This window comes from Geotrypetes seraphini, chromosome 17, assembly GCF_902459505.1.
Source record: "Geotrypetes seraphini chromosome 17, aGeoSer1.1, whole genome shotgun sequence".
Taxonomy (NCBI): Eukaryota; Metazoa; Chordata; class Amphibia; order Gymnophiona; family Dermophiidae; genus Geotrypetes; species Geotrypetes seraphini.
In genome coordinates, this window is record NC_047100.1 from 25,881,904 (window position 1) to 25,902,337 (window position 20,434).

At 42.5% G+C, this 20,434-nt stretch overlaps 1 long non-coding RNA gene and 1 other non-coding gene across 4 annotated transcripts in view; one reads left to right on the forward strand and one right to left on the reverse strand.

Moving 5' to 3' along the window:
* LOC117351344 overlaps window positions 1–20,434 on the forward strand; it is a 92,332-nt gene that overhangs the window by 25,949 nt on the left and 45,949 nt on the right. The window lies entirely within an intron of this gene.
* On the reverse strand, window positions 15,112–15,218 carry LOC117351480. The gene has a single exon (XR_004537431.1). It is a non-coding gene; the product is annotated as a U6 spliceosomal RNA (small nuclear RNA).

Genomic DNA, 20,434 nt, shown 5'->3' on the forward strand with positions numbered 1-20,434 from the left:
AAAAAATTCCACCTGTTACTTCAAAAGTGTATTTGGAAGGAGTATTTCCTCACTCGTCCCAGGAAAATGCAGAGTCTGTTCGCTCCTAAGTCCAACGCATAACAACAGCGCAAACGCAGAGCGTTCATAAAACCACTTAATCTCAAACGGTTGCTCTTCGAATGGCATGCAGCGATGACCAAGCTTCAAATCCCTACGGGAGAACCCCGTTTCGCAAAGCGCATCCTCGGGGGAATAATACACAGTAGGTCGGCGTACAGCAAAATGAAAAGTGGCAGAGCAAAACTCATAGCGGGCGCCCGTTGTTGTTATGCGTGGGACTTAGGAGCAAATAGACTCTGTATTTTCCTGGGACTGGTGAGGAAATACTCCTTCCAATACATTTTTGAAGTAACAGGTAGAGTTTTTTTGATGGGTAGTGACCGTTACGGGTTTGCTTACTTGACTTGTACTATTAGCATTCCCTAGTCCTGTTGGGCTTTAACTGAGGCCTTTTTCTCCACCTGTTTTATTGGTCAATGTTGTGTATTTGGAGTATTCTCGCCTCGCAGTTTCCGGAAGAGAGTGGACTTTGGACTGCCTAATTTTGAATTATTTCTACTCTTTCCTTATTCTATTACCCCCTAAATTTAAAAAATTTTGTAATATGATTGATGTTAACCGCTTAGACAGTTTTTTTAGCGGTATATCAAATTTTAATGAAACTTGGATTCTTATGCTGAGAACTCTTTTGTATACTTTTCCTTTCGAACTGAGCTACATGTTACAGCTTAAAAATTCCAACAAAGAAATTGAAACCATAAAACCAAACCTTCCTGTTATTGTTTTGAGTGCTTTCGCTCTCGTCATCTTCTTTTTCCTTCTGCCCAGATTGCTTTTGTGCCTTAAGTCTAATCATTGATTTTCAAATCTGCATATTTTTCACTTAACGCTACCAAAATAGCAATCTCATTTTGACATGACGTCGTCAGATAACTGGTATCCCGTACGGTCAAATCGTTCATGTGCTACCCAGAAGGGATAACCCATTATTTGATTCAACCAATGCAAGCACGAAAGGCAGTGACTGGTGGTATACAGTGGAAAAATCTGATTATTCAAGCAGCTTTAATTACTACCTTGTAAATTGCGCCACATTCAAAATCCACCAGAGATTATTTAGAAACATCTGCTGTGTTTCCAGCTAACATGGTTTATAATTTATTTCACTACCCAAACTAATCTTCTGAGTGAGCTTTAACATTATGTATGTAAATAAATTTTTAATTACAAAATTATGTGAAATTGTACATTATTAATATTAACAAATACACGTTTATGACTCCATTAAGAATAGAATTCAATCTCTGTCGAGACTAAAAATAATCCAGTTAGGTCTATATTTATAAATGTAATTTAAAAGCTCTGCTATAAAAGCTGATAATAACTATAAATGTAAATGGTTTATGAAAATTAACAGAAGATCAGCAACCAAGCCGTGCTTTGTAGTTTTGTCAATTTTTGATTCTGCTGCCATCTGTGGTCTCAGATAATAGGTCGAATAGACAGTGGTGAGCTGACCATATAACTTTCAATAGCTTTGGCGCTGAGCGGCTTCCTGAATGGCTCGCGCGAGAATCCGCGGAAGCCAATCGAGAAGCCGCTCAGCGCCAAAGTGCGCTGCTGCTAGGGGCCGCTCAACGACTGAAGAGAACTCCGGCAGCCGCCAACAACCGGGTTAGCAGCAAGGCAGAAGCGCGGAAAGCTTGCTCCTGCCCGCTGCACCTCTGGACCACCAGGGATCACAGAACATAGCAGGAATACCATTTTTTGGGGAGGCCACGGCCCCTGTGGTCCCCCCCCCCCCCGTTCCGACGCCTATGAATGGGCTTGGTGTATCAACTTGACAATTTGCTTTGGTTTATAGACTGCTTATGTGGATGTGAGTGTGGTTGTTTTCTTAGTCCATATGAATGGTTAAGAGGACTGTGGTTGGGTCATTGAAAGAGATAGAGATGTTTACCGCTTTCCTGAAGTCCATGCACAAGTCCAGGAAGTGACATCAGAGGAAGAGCCGATGCTGGCACGACAGCAGGTTGGGGGCTGCTGCTTGCACCAGGAACATTACAGAGGTATGGGAGAAGGGAAGCAGTGCACACATTTGGCAGTGGACTGCGAAGAATTGCAAAGGGACTTGAACAAATTAGGGGAATGGGCGACGAGATGGCAGATGAAGTTCATGTAAAGTATTGCATGTGGGAAGCAGAAACCCGAGGTACAACTATACGATGGGAGGGATGTTATTGAATGAGAGTACCCAAGAAAGGGACTTGGGGGTAAAGGTGGACATGATAATGAAGCTGACGGCACAGTGCGCAGCGGTCGCTAAGAGAGCGAATAGAATGCTAGGTATAATCAAGAAGGGTATTACAACCAGAACGAAAGAAGTTATCCTGCCGTTGTATTGGGTGATGGTGCACCCGCATCTGGAATACTGCATCCAATATTGGTCGCCGTACCTTAAGAAGGATATGGCGTTACTCGAGAGGGTTCAGAGGAGAGCGACACATCTGATAAAAGGGATGGAAAACCTTTCATACACTGAGAGATTGGAGAAACTGGGTCTCTTTTCCCTGGAGAAGAGGAGACTTAGAGGGGATATGATAGAGACTAACAAGATCATGAAGGGCATAGAGAGAGTAGAGAGGGACAGATTCTTCAAACTTTCAAAAAATAAAAGAACAAGAGGGCATTCGGAGAAGTTGAAAGGGGACAGATTCAAAACAAATGCCAGAAAGTTCTTCTTTACCCAACGTGTGGTGGAAACCTAGAATGCGCTTCCAGAGGACGTAATAGGGCAGAGTACAGTACTGGAGTTCAAGAAAGGATTGGACAATTTCCTGCTGGAAAAGGGGATAGAAGGGTATAAATAGAGGATTACTGCACAGGTCCTGGACCTGTTGGGCCACCGCGTGAGCGGACTGCTGGGCTCGATGGACCTCAGGTCTGACCCAGCAGAGGCATTGCTTATGTTCTTATGGTAGGGTGAGGAAGGAGCTGGGGTGGGGAGGGCGCCCTCACCAAGAGAGCGCCCAGGGCGGACTTCCCCCATCCCCTTCCCTTATGCCACTGGGTCAGGGGTCAGCACCCTTTGTAAAGTAAAGAGCTATTTTATCCTAAATGTTTGATCCAGGATTTACAGAGTCGCAATGGGTAGAGAAGGAGGTTTGAGATATGATTTTTAATGCGATATGGGTATATAAAGTGCTTTCAGAAAATAAAGAAAAACAATTTAATGAGACTTTTGACACTGTATTTCCACACAGAGTTGTTTCATGTCCATTTCCCCACGCACCATCTCTCCTTCCCCTCCACCCTTATGTTAATTTCTCTCTCTCACACCACTCTCATCCCTCCTGCAACATATTTCCTTCCCCCCAACCCCACTCACAAATATTATGCTCTTTCTTGCTTCAATGGGTCAGTGGCGATTCCTACAGCTGCCTGCCGCTAGCCCGGGTAGCCTCTCCTCTGTCATGTCCTGCCCGGGCAGAAACAGGAAATTCTGAAAGAGGGTAGAACATGGCAGAGGAGAGACTTCTGGGCTAGCGGCAGGCAGCGATAGGAATCGCTGCTGCTAACCCATTGAAGCAAGAGAAGAGCCGCAGCCATGTGGTGAATGAGCCGCATATGGCTTGCGGGCCGCGAGTTGCCGACCCCCTGGCTTAGGTGCTCGATTCGCTCTTTCACGATCTCCAGTTTTGTAATATCTGGCCTTTATCTATGTCACTGGCTGCACTTATAGCTATCATTTGTAAAATTGATGCTTGCCCTTTGAAAACCTCAAATGATGCCACTCTTTTGAACTCTGCTTGGAAAATGACTGTTCCTGTTGCATGTGCTGCAAATTTCATGTATTTCCTTGTATCGTTATACATCTTTTACAAAAGGCTCTGCTTTCATTGAGCCTTTTGTAAAATCCTCGGGAAATTATACATATCCTGACATGGACACTCCTTTTCTTACACCGATGACTTATAGAAAATCTGTCTTTATGCCAGCTATTTGACCATTGACACTTACACAGAGAAGTTATACAAAGACTAGCTGAATTTCACCATTTTCCATATAATCTTATTCCCTGCCCTGGTCTGCATCTCATTTATACCAATTATAAATGGACACTTTGGCTGTGCAGTGACTTATGGGTAAATTATTCATATTGGTCCCCTTGACTGGGTTTTTTTTTTACGCACTCATGAAATGGGTTCCACCACTAACATCAAAGTGCATTTTAATATTGGCTCCAGTGCATTTTTAAATAGATAGTTTGCATTATGTAAAAAGAAGACAAAAATATTCGTATTTAAAAAAACTGAACATATGTGAATGGGTTGATTTATTAACTGCAAGACTTGCACCAGAATTGCTCCAAGATTGCCCTAAAAATCAGGCCAATATAATGCAAAGAATGGAACTCATCAGCCAAATGTCTGCCTTACACTTTCTTTGCCAGTATCGAAACATCTTAGACTTTCACCACAGTGTCCAAGGCGGAGTCAGGCTACCTGGGAGCAGTTTGCTACTTTTCTTTAGTGGTAACAGATTTCTGATATCTCCATGCCAAGTTCGAGGCATTCGTTGGTCTCGTGACATGATTCAAGCAGGTTGCAGTCCATATCACAAAGGCAATCACAGCAGTCATTGCTCCTGAACTCCTCGGCGGTGGAAGGGTGATGTCTGCGAGGACAGCATGGACAGGTATCCGGCAACATGAGAATAAAGTCACAGAATTTGCAAAACAAGCAGGCCAAGATTAATGAAGCACATTCATCTGGCAAGAAAATAAAAGAACAAAGGTACTTAGTCAAACACTAGATAAATGCAACGTAGAACAGTGATTCTCAACTTTCACCTGCATTCTTGCTTAGCCAGTTTGGCTTTTGAGATTAAGACAATGAATATGTATGAGACAGATTTATATACAATGGGACTTCAACATAAGCAAATTTATCTCATGCGTATACATCCGGATAAAACAATTGACAAGATGTTTCTTCAGAAAGGACAGAGAAGCATTGATGTAGAGAAGTAAATAGACCCACATACCATCATTAAATTATGGCATCAATAATATAAGTTGGCAGATCATAATTTTTCTGGTTTCCCACATAGCCCTACTGAGGACAATTTTCAAAGTTCACTTAGAAGTGGTTTGTGATCTGGTGCTCAATCATAAGGCACTGGAGATGTCAGATACAACCTGTGGTGACATGCTTTATTGACAATTCATATCAAAATTCAATAATGGGTCCATTGAATGCTACAATTATCAAAGTTCCGACAAGGATCCAAGTTTCGGCGATACTGTCGCCTTCCTCAGGGGACAATAGAGTACTTATAATACACTGCGAAAAGTGCATATAAGCGGTTGGCGTCTCTCTGAAAAAAAGGAAATGCCTATGCTCCCAAGAGAGGTGGTGGAGAAGAAAACAGTGATGGAGTTCAAAAAAACATGGGGGATGAACACAAAGGATCTAGAATCAGAAAATAATAGTAAATATTGAAGAACTAAGGCAGGACTGGGTAGACTCACACGGTCTGTGTCTGTATATGGCCATTTGGTGAAGGATGGGCTGCTCTATTGTACCAGATGATTCTAACCTTATCTAATCATACTTCAACTTCATTTCAACTTAAAGCCTAGTTTAGTGCTGAAATGTGTCTTATACTTCCCATGATATAGACATAACAATAACTAAATCATGACTCATTTGATACTTTTATTGTCTGTCTTTTCACCCATTTCAGTTACTTTTAGTGTCTCCTATAAATTCTCTGTAAACGGTGCCTTTCAGGTTGTTATATGTTGCATTGAGTGTATGAAGTGGAAAGACAAACTGATCCAGATCAGAATTGCTAGAATAACTCCGCCACCGTTCCTTCAAATAGTTTTGCAGGTGATAGCGAAATCTCAATGGAAAAAAAAAATACAGGACGGGGGGGAAAAGCACTAAGGCCTGGATTCTGTAACCGGCGGCGCCCCGATTGTGCGTCAGTCACGTGATGGCACTGGGTACAGATTCACGCCTCAAGCAAACGTAGGCACCAGCATAGGTGTCGGAACGGGGGAGGCCACAGGGGGCCATGGCCTCCCCAGAAATTCTTGGTTGCTTTTTTGGGGGGGGGCCCTGTGTTCCTTAAATCTTCGCGCAGCCACCATGTAGCCGCCGTGCAGCGTCAGACAGCAGACCTGCCCTGGAACCCTTCATTCTACTTTGGGGGGCAGGCCTGCTCGTGGACGCTGTGCGGCGGCTGCTGAAGATTTAACTAAAGCGCAGGGAGGAGGTGGGTGGGGGACTTGGGAGCCGTTCAGAGGTCTTGCGCCAGGAAAGAGCTCCTGGGCTCCCCCTGGGCACCAGAAATTTAGGCCAGGGTTTTCCTGTTGTAATTTACCTGTTGAATGCACAATTCTCATGTAGGGTCTCCTATGTAACTTCCTATCCAATCTACGTTTATGGTCTCATATAATTATTTCAAATTTTTTATACATGGGTGCTTGTTGTTCCCTATTGCACCTATGGATATGCTTACATCATATATACAGTATGATATACTAATGTATCATTTTTCTTTGTACAAATTTTCTCAATTAAAAGATTTTAAAAATGAAAAAATGAAAATCTAATCTCTGCCTTTCTTTCTTCCCCCCACATGCAGCATCTTCTCTTGGTCTCTTTCCCCCTCCCTGCCATGCATCTATTCTCTTGATCTTTTTTTTTCTCTGTTTTCCTCCAGCATAATCCTGTTCTCCCTCTCCAGCATGGCCCTCTTTCTTTCTTTCTTTCTCTCTCTCTCTTGCTCACTATCTTTCTGCCTTCCCTGGTTTTGTGGTGACAGCATTAAACATAACAAAACGATATGCAGGACCATCTCCCTCACCTGCTGGTCTCACCCCCTCCAACATAGGAAGTTTCACATGATCAGAGGGTGGTCAACTTCCAAAACTATCAGTGGCGCATGCAGAGAGATGGTTCCACGTGTCTTCCTATTCTCTTTGCCACTGCCAGAGGTAGCAGGCTTGGTGGTGGTGGCGGGGCAGCAGGAGAGAGAGGAAGGTCTCTGTTGGGGCTGGGGTGCTTTAGCTTCTCCAAACCTCTTAAACAAGGCTCCTATGTTCCCCACCTATTTATGCTCACACAAGCACAGCTAACTCTTAGGTCAGTTTATCAGAATAAGAATGGCTACATTCTGAAGATAGTTAGTAAATTCACACTTACATTTTTTTTCTGAGTAAATGAACTGAAATAATTATAAAATTGAAACATTTTATAGGGTGACACTGACGCATTTAATTGTATGAAATTTACAGCGTAGAAAATGTAATCATTTTATTCAGCAGTCCATGGTATAATTAAGGTTATTCTTATTAGGTTCAATATCTTATATTTATGATATTTTTTTTCTCCTCTTGCACCTAGATAAGTGATATTAAATTAAAACTATATAACCCCATGGGCACATTCTCAGTTTTTTTTAACATTAAAATCTATTTGCAAAAACATTTATTTTCTTGAATTTATTAACACCAGTTGTGTTCAGAATATCTCCGGAGACCAGATGATAGAACCAATGTGCTTTTTACTTCTTAAGGTATTTTATGCCAGGACAAAACTGCACCCCAAAGTGTAATCTTTTAATAATAAAGAAATGTCTATGGTTCTTTAAAATGCCAGCACAGAGAACACCAAATGCCAATCAATTTTATCAATAGGATATATCCAATTTGACAAATCTTGCTTTAAGAATAATAAAGTACAGAACATATATTACTATTTATTTATATACTGCCTACTAATGGTACTCAAGCATTTTCCCTGTCTTTCCTGGTGGGCTCACAATATGTCTAATCTGTCTGGGGGCAGTAGAGGATTAAGTGACTTGCCCAGGGTCACGAGGAGCAGTATGGGTTCTGAGGCTGTGGCTTTAACCACTAGGCCACTCCTTCCTACTAATAAAAACATTCATTGCCATGCCTTCATTTATATATCGAAAAATAAACTAACCCCTACGAAGGGACACCACCTTGGAGTGATGGAGGGTAGGATTACCAGATGTCCGGATTTCCCCAGACATCTCATATAGTAACATATAGTTACTATATGAGATGTCTGGGGAAATCTCCTCCTTTTGAGTACATGTCTGGGGGTCCGGGTGGCTTTTCAAAACCCAGCACTTTGTCCGGGTTTTGAAAAGCCTCCTCAAATCACGTCGGGCAGGGAGGAAGTCCGTGCATGCGCAGGCTTCCTCCCTGCCCGACACGATGTGCGGACAAGAGCAGGCAGCGAGGAGTGGGGGGGCGGACAAGAGCAGGCAGTGGGGGCGGGACTAGGGGGAATCCAGATTTTCCAATTGGAAAATCTGGCAACCCTAGTGGAGGGGCTTGTGTTTCAGTGACTTAGGGGGGGGGTCTATGCTGTAGGGCCACCCATATCAGAAATGCCTCTGAGGAGAAATCAGCAGAAGTGCTCGTGTTGGCATCTGTTTCAAGCCATTTTCTCCCCATTTGTACTGGTCATATTGGGAAAGGACAAATATGTTCCTATACATGGGTGGAAGGTTCTGTTCTTGAGCTGATTCAGACTATCCTTAAGGTTGCTGGCATTATGACCGATGGATCCACAGTGCTTTCAGAGGGCCCAATATTTAATGAGTCTGGCCTCTGTGCAGAGTGGGTTGTCGGCTCCCCCAACAAGATGGCACCTGGGGTGGATCTCCCCCCACACACACACACACCGTGCCCAGTTATAGAATTGTCCCCAAAGTGCTGTATGAAAACTTTCTTGAGCTCATGGAAGCAAGACTTCAACCATTTGTTGTAACTGCCCTTGCTGAAATAGGAGTCTGCATTATAGAACTGGTGTCGTTTAATTCCTTGGGATGGAGCCATCTCTCTCAGATCAAGTTTGGAAAAGCATTCGCTGTAATTACACTTACGGATCTGGACTCAAGTAGATATTCGCTTCTGTATTAAATCTGACCATTGTGAAACCACAGCACAGAGAGTAGTTTGATTTTGCCACAGGATTTCAACTACTTACTGGTGGTTCTCTGAGTCACTTTCTACTTGGAATCTTAGAGGATAGTAAAAATCCATCCACAAGGAAAACTTAGCACTATTTAGTGAATGAGTCCCCCACTGGGTCACTATGCCATTTGACCATTGACTAATACTATTTCTACTATCCATTCAGTCGTGTCCAACCTTTGGATACTCTGTAGGCCGGTCCTCACCTTCTTCCCTGTTGCTTGATGTTCATTCCCATGACATTCTTGATAGTATCCAGCCAACAAGCCTTTGGTTTCCCATACTTCCTTTTACCACTGACTATTCCGAGTAGCACCTCCTTTTCTAGTGAATTCGCCCGCATGACATGTCCAAAATAGGTAAGTTTCTCTGCCTCCAGGGACAACTCTGGGTTGTTATGATCAAGAACATCTTTGTTAGTGATCCTAGTTGTCCATGGGATTCATAGAAGTCTTTTCCAGCACCACAGCTTGAACTCTTCGATTTTTCTTCTATCTTTTTTCGTGAGTGTCCAAGTCTCGCAGCCATATGTCGTCATTGGGAACACAATGGCAGTGATCAGTCTTTTTTTTTATGGTGACTGAGATGTCCTTGCACTTCCATATTTGGTCCATGCTCACCATGACTATTAAGAACCTTTAAACCCATGTTCCATACTGATTCTTTCTATACAAAGTTAAATGTAAAATATGAGTGTTGTATCCCTGGAATTTCAAAAGTAGCCTTGATTTGTAAAGTTTAAAAAAAAAAAGCAAATTGACTGATTCATCATTACTTGTTTTTGAAGTGAATGTTTCAAGTACGAGTATGTAAGAAAGTTAAATTTAAATAACGTATTACATACCTTCACTATTGGTCTGATGGGTTAGTGTATTATTTTCCATGTACATCCATTTTTTTCCATATTTGTCGAGGGATGAGAACGATGTAGTAGATGCTGGCTGCTTCTTTTGCTGTTGAACTGTAGATGGTTTATCGTTGACCTTTGCTTCTGATGCCAAACATTTGACAGCGTTAGTTTTAACAGCTTTAACATCTGCATGCTTTGAATTTGTCAGTAGGTCATCTAGGGAAAGAACATTCATATATAAGCTCCTACTATAAAAGTCTGAAGGCCGGAGGCCATGTTATTCTAAATAGTATTAACAGAGAAGATATACAATTATTTTACAGCACCGTTTCTTATGGGTTTGCTTTATTCATACTGAGAGAACTTTGCTAGTCCGGTTGAAAAGTTAAAAATTTTGTTTGAATACTAAGGGGCTCATTTTCGAAAAATAAAGACGTCCAGAAAAACGGAATAAACTGGCACTTGGACGACCAAAATACCAGGATGTCCAAGTGCCAATTTTCAAACTGGCTTTCTGGGCATCTTGCTAGGCTTCCTAGGCGTCCAAAATCCAAGGGGGAGCATGTTAAGGGCGGGCTTTGGGTGGGCTTAGACGTGTATGCCTTGCGGTGACAATCGAACCTTTTCCCAGACATCCAGCATTGAACTAGAGAATGACACAGTGACAAAATTCATCACCGTTCCCGTCCCCGCGGATAACCGTGGGAAATAGTCCCATGTCATTTTCTAGTGTCTATTTCAACCTCGGTCCTTCTACACCAGCATTCTTCAAAGCAAAGCTTGTGGGTCAGTGGTTGTGGCCATTCATACTCTGATTCTTATGGGAGCCAAGGATAATGAAGCCATTGTGACATCACTGATGTGATTGGCTCTTAGGCACTGGTGGAATGAGGCATTATGACATCACAATATCTGCTCTGGATACCAGAGACTGTCATTCTGTAGTGTCTGTTTCAGCCTCAGTCCTTCTACACCAGCATTCTTCAAAGCAAAGCTTGCAGGTCAGTGGTTGTGGCCATTCGTACTCTGATTCTTCCCTCTCTCCTTAAAGGATGACATGAAGGTGGTTTCCCGCAGTTATCCACGGGGATGGGAACGGTGATGAATTTTGTCACCGTGTCATTCTCTACATTGAACTTAGACGTCCGGAGCTAGACATGTTTTAAATGCATCTAATTGCCAAAAAGGTATGCAAAATGACCAGATGACCACTGGAGGGATTAAATAATAGCCACCGCACACTTCCCCAGTGGTCACTGAATCCCTCCCACCTACCAAAAATCTGAATGAAACAATACAGAACAGAACACCTGGTATGGGAAATCCTAGTGAGGCATCACACAGGTGTCTTAAGTAGCCTGGTGGGTGGGCTAGTGAGCCATAGAGAGGAGGACCCAGGCTCATAAGCCACGTTAACCACTATATTTATGGTGGAATGTGTAAGCCTACCAAAACTCACCAAAATCCTACTATACTGCCATATAGGAGCCACCTGCAGCCATAAAGGCTATTGTGGGTTATGGTGAGATGTACTTCTGGCACCCATTATGTGAAGTTCCCTCTAAGATGCTCCAAATCTCTGTGTGGCCCCTCCCAAGTTCAAATGATCTGGATTTGGATGTTTTGGACTTGGACATTCCTGTGGTTGAAAATGGCCCCAAAATTTAGGTGTCCTAAGGTTGGGCGTCCTGACAGCCAAGAAGTCTAAGTAGGCCGTTTTTGAAATAGAAATTTGGACGTCGAAAATGGCCCTCGGTGGCACATGTGCTGTCACAACAACCTCACTTGAGTGCTAATAATGCCAATAAATAGTTCCAGTTGCATAAAAAAGGGGACCTATGGCGGGTAATGCTCATTAATATGTGTGTGTGCATGCTAATATAGTAGCGCTTTTTAGTAAATCCAGTCCTTAACTATGCATACGAATCATTTTGAGTTTTCATATCACTTATTTAAAATGTAGAACACCTGGCGTACACAACTGCCATCTTTGAAATCAAATCTGTATCTTAGAATGCTACTTCACAACCAAAATACGCGGATAGAATGTTATGAGTTTACTGAAAACAGGGTACAGTTGATTTTAAGCACACATCTATTCCTGAAATACTTAGGAAACCAACCTATTCAATCTTAGTCCTTAACAACCGAGCGCAAGAACCACCTGTCGCTAAATCTATACTTTGTTTATTCACTCAATCTGTAACATTTCTAATCATTGTAAACCGCATAGAACTTCACGGTCCTGCGGTATATAAACTTATTATTATTATTTTAACACAGAGAAGCTGTATTGGGATAGTAATCAAAATATATTGTACAACAAGCCGCAATGATATCTTGCTGATAATTGCAGGGTTATAAGAAACAGTGTGATATGGTATGGTGAAAGGGTTATTCTGTAACTTGATGTCTCCAGGTAGGCATGCTGATGCCACCCCTTGAGCACCAATACTATAATGGTTTCTGTGTACCAGGATGTTTCTATAAAGTGCAAGCGTAAACCCAAATTTGTGTACAGTGTTCCCCCGGCTCATTTGCGGTTCGCGAATCGCGGACTCGCTCATTCGCGGTCTGCTCCGACCGCCTCTGCCTATAGTAAGGTTGGGCTACACCAGTCGGGAGCTGCCTGGCGCCATTTTACTTGGCGGCTTTGCCCGTGTGAACGTGCTCTTCACTGGCTTAGTAAGGGAGGGGGGTCTTCCTTGAGGTGCCAGCACCCCTCCTCCTCTCTGCCTCCCTTCCCACTCCTCCCCCTGCTGCACGCACGTGCCTACGCCCCTTCCCCTTCTAACTTCAGCGCGAGCAGCGACAATTATTGCTAGTTAAGAGCTCAATGACCAATTAATTTGCATGCCCAAATTTTGGCATGCAGCTTTGGACACCATATATATAGATGTTACCTTATAGAAATAGCTCAGTTCTTACAAGCATTATAACAATTACTCAGTTATTCAAGTGGCAATGCATCCAATGTCAAAAGTCAATCAATTGTACCCCATCAGTATTGAAAACCACTTTACGAGATCTTTGAAGGAAGACAGAGCATTCTGAAAGGGGAAGCTCCTTGCTACATCATTGAGCGAAACATGAATTCATGTCAGAGTCCCCGAAGACTGACATAAAAAGAAGAGTACTTTTTGAAAGAATATTGTTGGAAAAACCCTGAATAGTTTGTAAAGACTGATTATCAATTAGTGAAGAATTCAATTGATTGTAAGCTCTTTCAAGCAGGGACTTTCTTCTTTGTGACTGTTCAGTGCTGCGTACATCTGGTTTTCACATACTTTATGCTAAGGCATAGACTAGAGAATGCATGGGGACAAATTTTTCCCCGTCCCTGCGGGAACTCATTTTCCCATCCCATCGAGTTCTTTTCCTGTCTCTGCCCCATTCCTGCAAACTCTGTCCTCATCTGCACAAGCCTCAAACACTTTAAAATCATAACTGTTCGAGGCTTGTGCAGTTAAGGCACAGCTGACAGGAATGGGACAGGGACAGGGACAGTGACAAAACTTGCAGGGACAGGACGGGGAAATTGAGTTCCTGCGGGGATGGGGACAAATTTGTCCCCGTGTCATTCTCTAAACTTCACTCTAGAAATCAAAATGTAGTAAAAGCCAAGTAAAGGACAGACAAGCCATCGTGACATCACTGATGAGGTTGGCCCTTAGGCATTGGTGGAATTAAGCATTATGATGTCACAATACCAGCTCTGGTCTGGTTTTCAGAGGCTGAAACTTTTCCCACTATTCATTTATTCAATTTTCTATACTGATCTCCCATAGGCATCCTTTCTCTCAAATCTTATAGTAAATATTGCACTGTGTCTTCTAATAACATGAGTTAAAAAAAAATTAATTAAGAAGGAGAAATGAAAACGTAATAAAAAGAATCAAATGTCAGCTGCCTTCCTTAAGAAGAGAGAAAAGTGTCCTGTCTGCTGCAATACCTCCATCCCTGTATGTGCCTAGAAGTGTATATTAGGAGAGAGTTGAACGGGAATGGTTGACAGACAGAGAAACCTCAGTGATTATGGAGATTGCCGCAGCTATTTACTTACAGAGTTAATTAACGATCGGTTCAAATTATCACACACAGTCAGATTGCATGTAATTTAAATTGCTTTCGCTTACAATAATTCATATGACAAAAAAAGTTGGCTCAGGGTTAGTGAAGTGAAGGAACACGGAAGGAATAGGAAACTGAAATACATTTGCTAGTTTACTGCCATTTGTAAAAGACATGGTGAATAAAGGTATCAATTAAATTAATTCTGTGTTTAGACAACTCTGTAAGAATTTAAGCACAAACACCTTCATATGTACAATTAATAGTATGGTTGCATTTATACTTAGCATTTTTTATGACTTTTCGTGTCTCCGAAATTCTTCATGTTGCTAAATTCTACATTTTTGGACATCAAAACATTTTACATCATTAAGGGGTCTGCTTATCGGAGCTCATTAAATATGAAGTGTTAACACTTGATTCTAGCATGCATCTTAATGCTGGAGTGACCATAGTATTCACAAAATAATTACATGCAAATTGTGCTGGAGCACAGTAATTGACACATTCGTTAACATTAGCATTAATCTAAATGTTTTCACCTCTTAGAGCAGGGATCCTTAATCACCATAGGGGTGCAGGAAGAGGCACACAGGGTGCAGAAAAAGATCTCGAAATATGAGGCAATTTATGGAAAGTTCTCTCAGTAGAGTGAAGGCAATTATTAGGACATTTATTTGTTGTATAACTAGGTACTACTGTAATTTTAGGGACAGGTTCGCAGTTAGCACTGCAAGCTGCTAACAGTGCCAAACATAGCTGTCAGAGGACACATTGACCCTGATTCTATAAAAAGCACCTGCCATTAGCACCTAGATTGGCATATCTAGGTGACTGACTCAATTTTTTTTATTGGTTCAATTGACACTGTTAATTGAACAGTGCCATTAAAACCAATTTTTTAAAAGTTACTTTTCAGGTAGGCGTGCCTATGGGTGGAGTCTGGGCAAGGATAGAGTTAGATGCCAGTAGGCGTCTACCTTCCACTTGGAGAAGAGACAGCTCAGGGGTGGTAAGATACTGAGTGGAGTAGAAAGGATAGATGTGAATCGCTTGTTCACTCTTTCCAAAAATACTAGGACTAGGGAACATGCGATGAAGCTACTAAGTAGTAGATTTTTAAAAAAATATGGAACACTTCACGAATTTGCATGTCATCCTTGTGCAAGGGCCTTGCTAATCTTCTCTGTATCGTTCCCATTTTAGTATATGTGCTGCCGAAGCAAGCACGCTAAGTAGTAGATTTAAAACAAACTGGAGAAAATATTTCTTCACACAATGTGTAATTAAACTCTGAAAGTAGTAGATTTAAAACAAACTGGAGAAAATATTTTTTCACACAATGTGTAATTAAACTCTGGAACTTTGTCTAAATATGCTTTATTATTTATGTAAACTTGTAACCCATTCTGAGCTCTTCTGGGAGGATTGGATATAAAGCAAGTTTTAAGTTTATTAAAATTTTGATAAAACGCTAATCATGAATTCTAAGCCACGGGTCACCACAGTAAATCCGAAGGAATGGAGACATTTGCAACTGGTTTACCGCAGGAATGGGGACAAGACCTTTTACCGCCCCCGTGGAAGCGGTGAAAAGTCTTACTCATGTGGTAAAAAAAATTATGCACGTGTTAGACTCGGCATCTTCTCCCCAGCTCCTCTTGCGCCTACTTTACTTTCAGGAGCCAGCAATGCCACGATGAAGACAGAAGGAGCCTAAAACCAAAGCCTGAGACCAATGTGATTTGAAGAATAAAATTACCAGACAACAAAAAGAAAAAAAATAAATGTATTCTATATTTTGTGATTAGAATATTTCAGATTTGAAATATGTATCCTGCTAGAGCTGGTATTAGACATAACTGGGGACCGCAAAGTCCAGGCTGTGCTTCTTTAGCTTCCAGCTGGCTTAGGGCTCTCTCTCTGACCAGGGGACAGTTTCCCTAGTTGCACTTCCCTAGCACTGTTCCTGCCATGTGTGACGGAAGTATTCTGTTAGCTTGATTTTTCTATGTAGCATTCTGTAGGAATTTGGTTTGTTCAGTTTTCACAATAGTGAAGGGGATATTTGTGAAAGGAAGGGGAGATGGGTTTTGTTGAACCTTGCTCTGCTTATTTGTGTTTATAAAATGATAATTGTAAGAGGAGAAGCTTCCACCCATACACAAGCGACTGCAGGGCGGCACAGGCAGGCTTCGCCAGCATCAGTTCCTTTTCTAAAGTGCCGCGAAGGTAAGGGGGGAGGGAGGGAGATAGATTTGGCCGGAGGGAGGGAAGGGGCCGCATGCGTGATCAGTGACCATGTGCCTTCCCTCCCTTAAGTTTCTTTACGCCGCGAAGGTAAGGGGGAGGGAGATTCTTGGGCCGCTGAAGGGTGGTGAGGTGGCGAGAGGGAAGGGTGAATGCTGCGGGGACAGGGTGATGAAGGAGACGGTGGTCCGGTGACGGGGACAGATTTTTTCCCCGTGTCATTCTCTATTTCATAGCATTGATAAAGCTTAAAAAAACAGAAAGGTTTTTTTTTTAGAGCCAATGATAAAAAGCCGGCACCGGTAGGTCTCAGACTAAGGGCCTGTTTTACAAAGCCTCTGCCACGCGGCAACAGCCCAGAAGCCCTTTAAATCTCTCTGGGCTTCGGGGCCGTTACGGCGCAGCAGCCGCTAGCGCGGCTTTGTAAAACAAGGCCCTAAGTTTACCTTGAGTCGGATTCTGAGTGGGTTTCTGAGGTTCTCTTCCTTCCAATAATATGTTTGTATTCTCGTTGCTGCTTTTAAGAACCTCGATTGGCTTGTGCATTGTTTGATTAGGGGTTCTTTTTCCGTCTCTCAGTATTTTGAGTGTTTGCACAGGGCGGGATGTAAAACCAAATTAATAAGATACAATAAATAAAAATAAATAGTTGACACGCGCTTGAGTTTTCATTTTTGTGTTTCCTCAGGTCTTCAACACCAGTAGGAAACAGTCAGGTTATTTCTTGGCAGTAATAAATTTATCTGCCACCAGTATATAAGTAAGCAAGCTAAGCTCATGAAGGTTTTTATCTATTTTTTATTTTTTACCTGCCCTTGAGAGGACGATGTCCTTCTTCCCAACAGCTAATTTGACACTGACTAGCTATATGTGTCTGGCCTAGTCTGTTATGACTAGAATTCCTAGCCTGAAAAGGCCGTCACACTCATTGGATACACATGTAATTGTCATTCTCGATCTTCCTCTGGACATGTTACTGACAGCCTATCTCCCATATCTTTTCTTTACAATCTAGGGCATAATTGCTGTCTTATGCAACTGCCGATTCTCCAGTGAGAAATGGAAAATAAGAATTCATTTGAAACCATTTCTTGTCTTCCTAGGGAAAACGTCTGTAAATTTGCTCTTCAACAAGTTCGGTTCCCACTGGACCAGAACCGGGTATCCTGTTTGTAAAGGAAAGCTACCAGCAGTGGCGTAGTGTGGAAGACGGGGGGGAGGAGGTGCTGTCTTGGTGCGGACGCGGGCACCCGTCCTCCTTTGCTCCCTCCCGCTCCTTTCCTACCCACCCCCACTACTGTGCGTGCGTGCCCCTTCCAACAAAAAAACCAAAAGAAAGACCCAGCAGTCCACAGTAAATTGAATCCAATGAGAAAAAACAAAAAAAAAGACTGTGGATAAGATGTTCTGAAAATGATTTATTTCTCTTCACAATAAAATCATAAAAAACACAAATGCAAATGTAATAGTCCAACTGGACCCTACACGGTCCGTGTTTCGGCGAACACGCCTTACTCAGAGGTCCAATTGATGTTAAAACACAAAAATAAAAAGGACTTAATGCAAAAGACTTGTCTTGAGCAATAAGCCGAAATTAACTGGAGACAAGCAGTTAAAGTTCCCGGCGCAAGCAGCAATCCCTACCTGCTGCTCGTGCCAGCGTCGGCTCTTCCTCTGACTTCACTTCCTGGACCCGCACCTAGGAAGTGACATCAGAGGAAGAGCCGCAGCTGGCGCGAGCAACAGGTTTGGGTTGCTGCTTGCGCTGGGGGACGTTAAAGAGGTGCAAGAGATGAATGTCAGTTGTTCTCACCTTGTTGTATTTTTGTAGTATATTTTTATAAAATAAACAAAACTTTATATTAAAAAAAGAGGTACAAGGGAAGGGGGGGCGTACATGCACAGCAGGAGGAGGTGGGGATGGGGTAGCGGAGAAGAGAGTGGGGGAGGGGCACCTCTCGCCCTCGCTTCAACACTGGCTACTCATTCTGTAAAATGTATTGAAAACACCCAAAGTGGATACTAAATATTCATCATTTATCGATAAGTCCAATTTTAATTCTTCAGAGGCTTGTTTACCAAGTTGAACTAAGTGCTAGCATACGCTTGCAACATCTTAAATGGGACACACGCAAGCATCTGCATGCTCTACCTCTAGTTTTTTTTTTTACCGGGGGGGGGGGGGGGGGAGGCTCTGGGGGAATGGAGAGTAGGTGTTTCTGCACAAACCAGGACTTCCACATTACCATGTGCTAACTGATTAATGCGGGATCATCTAACTTTAGGTGCCTCTTATAGAATTTCCCCTTAAGTATTGCCATAGCTGCCCCATCCCGCTCACCTGGCCCATGGGCTGTGAGTAGGGTTACTAGAGTTGCCGATTGAAAACCTGGACATATGGTCCCGCCCTGTTCTGCATATTCCCTCCCCGTTCCGCCTTCAGCCCTGTCCCATTTTACCTCCAGCCCCGCCCTGTTTCACCCCCGCCCTCAAAAAGTGCGTCTCTTTTTCTCTTGATCTCCAGGCTGCATTTGGAGGGCTTCCTGCATGCACAGATTTGAGTGACATCACCTGCGCATGCTTGTTGGAAGCCCTCCAGACGTGGCTGGAGCTCAGGACTTTCCAAAACCTGGACAAACTGCCAGGTTTTGGAAAGTCCATCTAGGAACCCAGACAGTCCTCTAAAAGGAGGACATGTCCAGGTTTTCCCGGATGTCTGGTAACCTGAGCTGTGAGTGCTGACTCTGCTGCATCCTCAGGTCCAGGTGACCAAAGGTAGAGTGAGATCTGAGGCAGGAAGGGAGTCCAGGACCTTATGGGCAGCCACAGGGTCAGTCCTAGAGAAGTTCCCCTTTACTGTTATGCTTATGTATTTTGGATTGTTTATTTTTAATTGAAATTCTTTTGTATTGGTTTTATTTTTTTTTTAAATCATTTTTATTGAGAAGGGAACAACAAGGCAACAAATACAACAAGTACGCCAAAGGCGCAAATACCAAAAAGTGCAAATACAAAATGGCAAATACAATATAACAAGGTAGAAACCCAAAACTGCACCCTGGAGATAGGCACAAAGGGGGGGGGGAATAGGGGAGATTGAATGGGGTGTGTGCTTGTGGTGTGTTTGTTGCTTTGAACGGTTGGTGTTGAATGTTGTGGCGAGCGGCCCTCTGGTTAGGGGAGCTGCTCTGGATGGCTGGTCTTTGTTGTTGCTTTCTTTATTATAAATTGTATTGTTATAATGCTGATAAAATATTTTCTTGTAAACTATTCCGAATCAATGAGTCCACGGAGAAGACTGTTATAGGAATATAAAATAGAGAATTCAGACAAAGTGAATTGGTAGAATGGAATATTGCTACTCCTTGCGTTTTGGCCAGCTGCTAGTGACCTGGATTGGCCACCGTGAGGACGGGCCACTGGGCTTGATTTGCCATTGGTCTGACCCAGTAAGGCTATTATGTTCTTATAAACTAAATCAATGACCCCCGTGGTATCACTAATCAAAAATACAAAAAAATATATACCAAACTACTCCACCGGAGAAGTGTAACAAATTCCACAGGCCTCAGGATTGGAGCCTACGCACAGCTGCACAATCACAACCGAAAAGTCAGCATAGTATTGAAATCGTGTTTGAAATCGTTGACGGAGTTAATATAGTTATGATGCCTTGGTGCTGGCCCTGAAGCAGTGGACAGGAATAGAGTCCGCGAAACGCTGGCCGCATCAGCATTTGTAGAGAGAAGCACAGCACTTTTAGAGACAAGAATAGAGGCATTTCTCAATCAAGTATTGCCCAAGATAAGTGACTTTTTTTTTGTCACCTTTTCAATATACCGGATAAGTTCAAATGCTGAAATGTAAAATATGCAAACATTTATGGTTTTAAACGAAGTTTAAATTAAAGAAAAATGGTTTTAAATTAAAGAAAAATAGAACAAAAAAGTTTTTAAAAAGTTTAAAAGTAAATAAGGATGAAATTATAGTTAAAAGTTCTCTGGCCGATGACTGGAGCAATACTACGCTGACTTTTTGGTTGTGATTGTGCAGCTGTAGGCTCCAATTCTGAGGCCTGTGGAATTTGTTACACTTCTCCGGCGGAGTAGTTTGGTATATATTTTTTGTATTATGTTCTTATGACATGATGGATAGGCTGCAAAGTTGGGAGGAAGGACTGTTAGGTTTTAGATTTG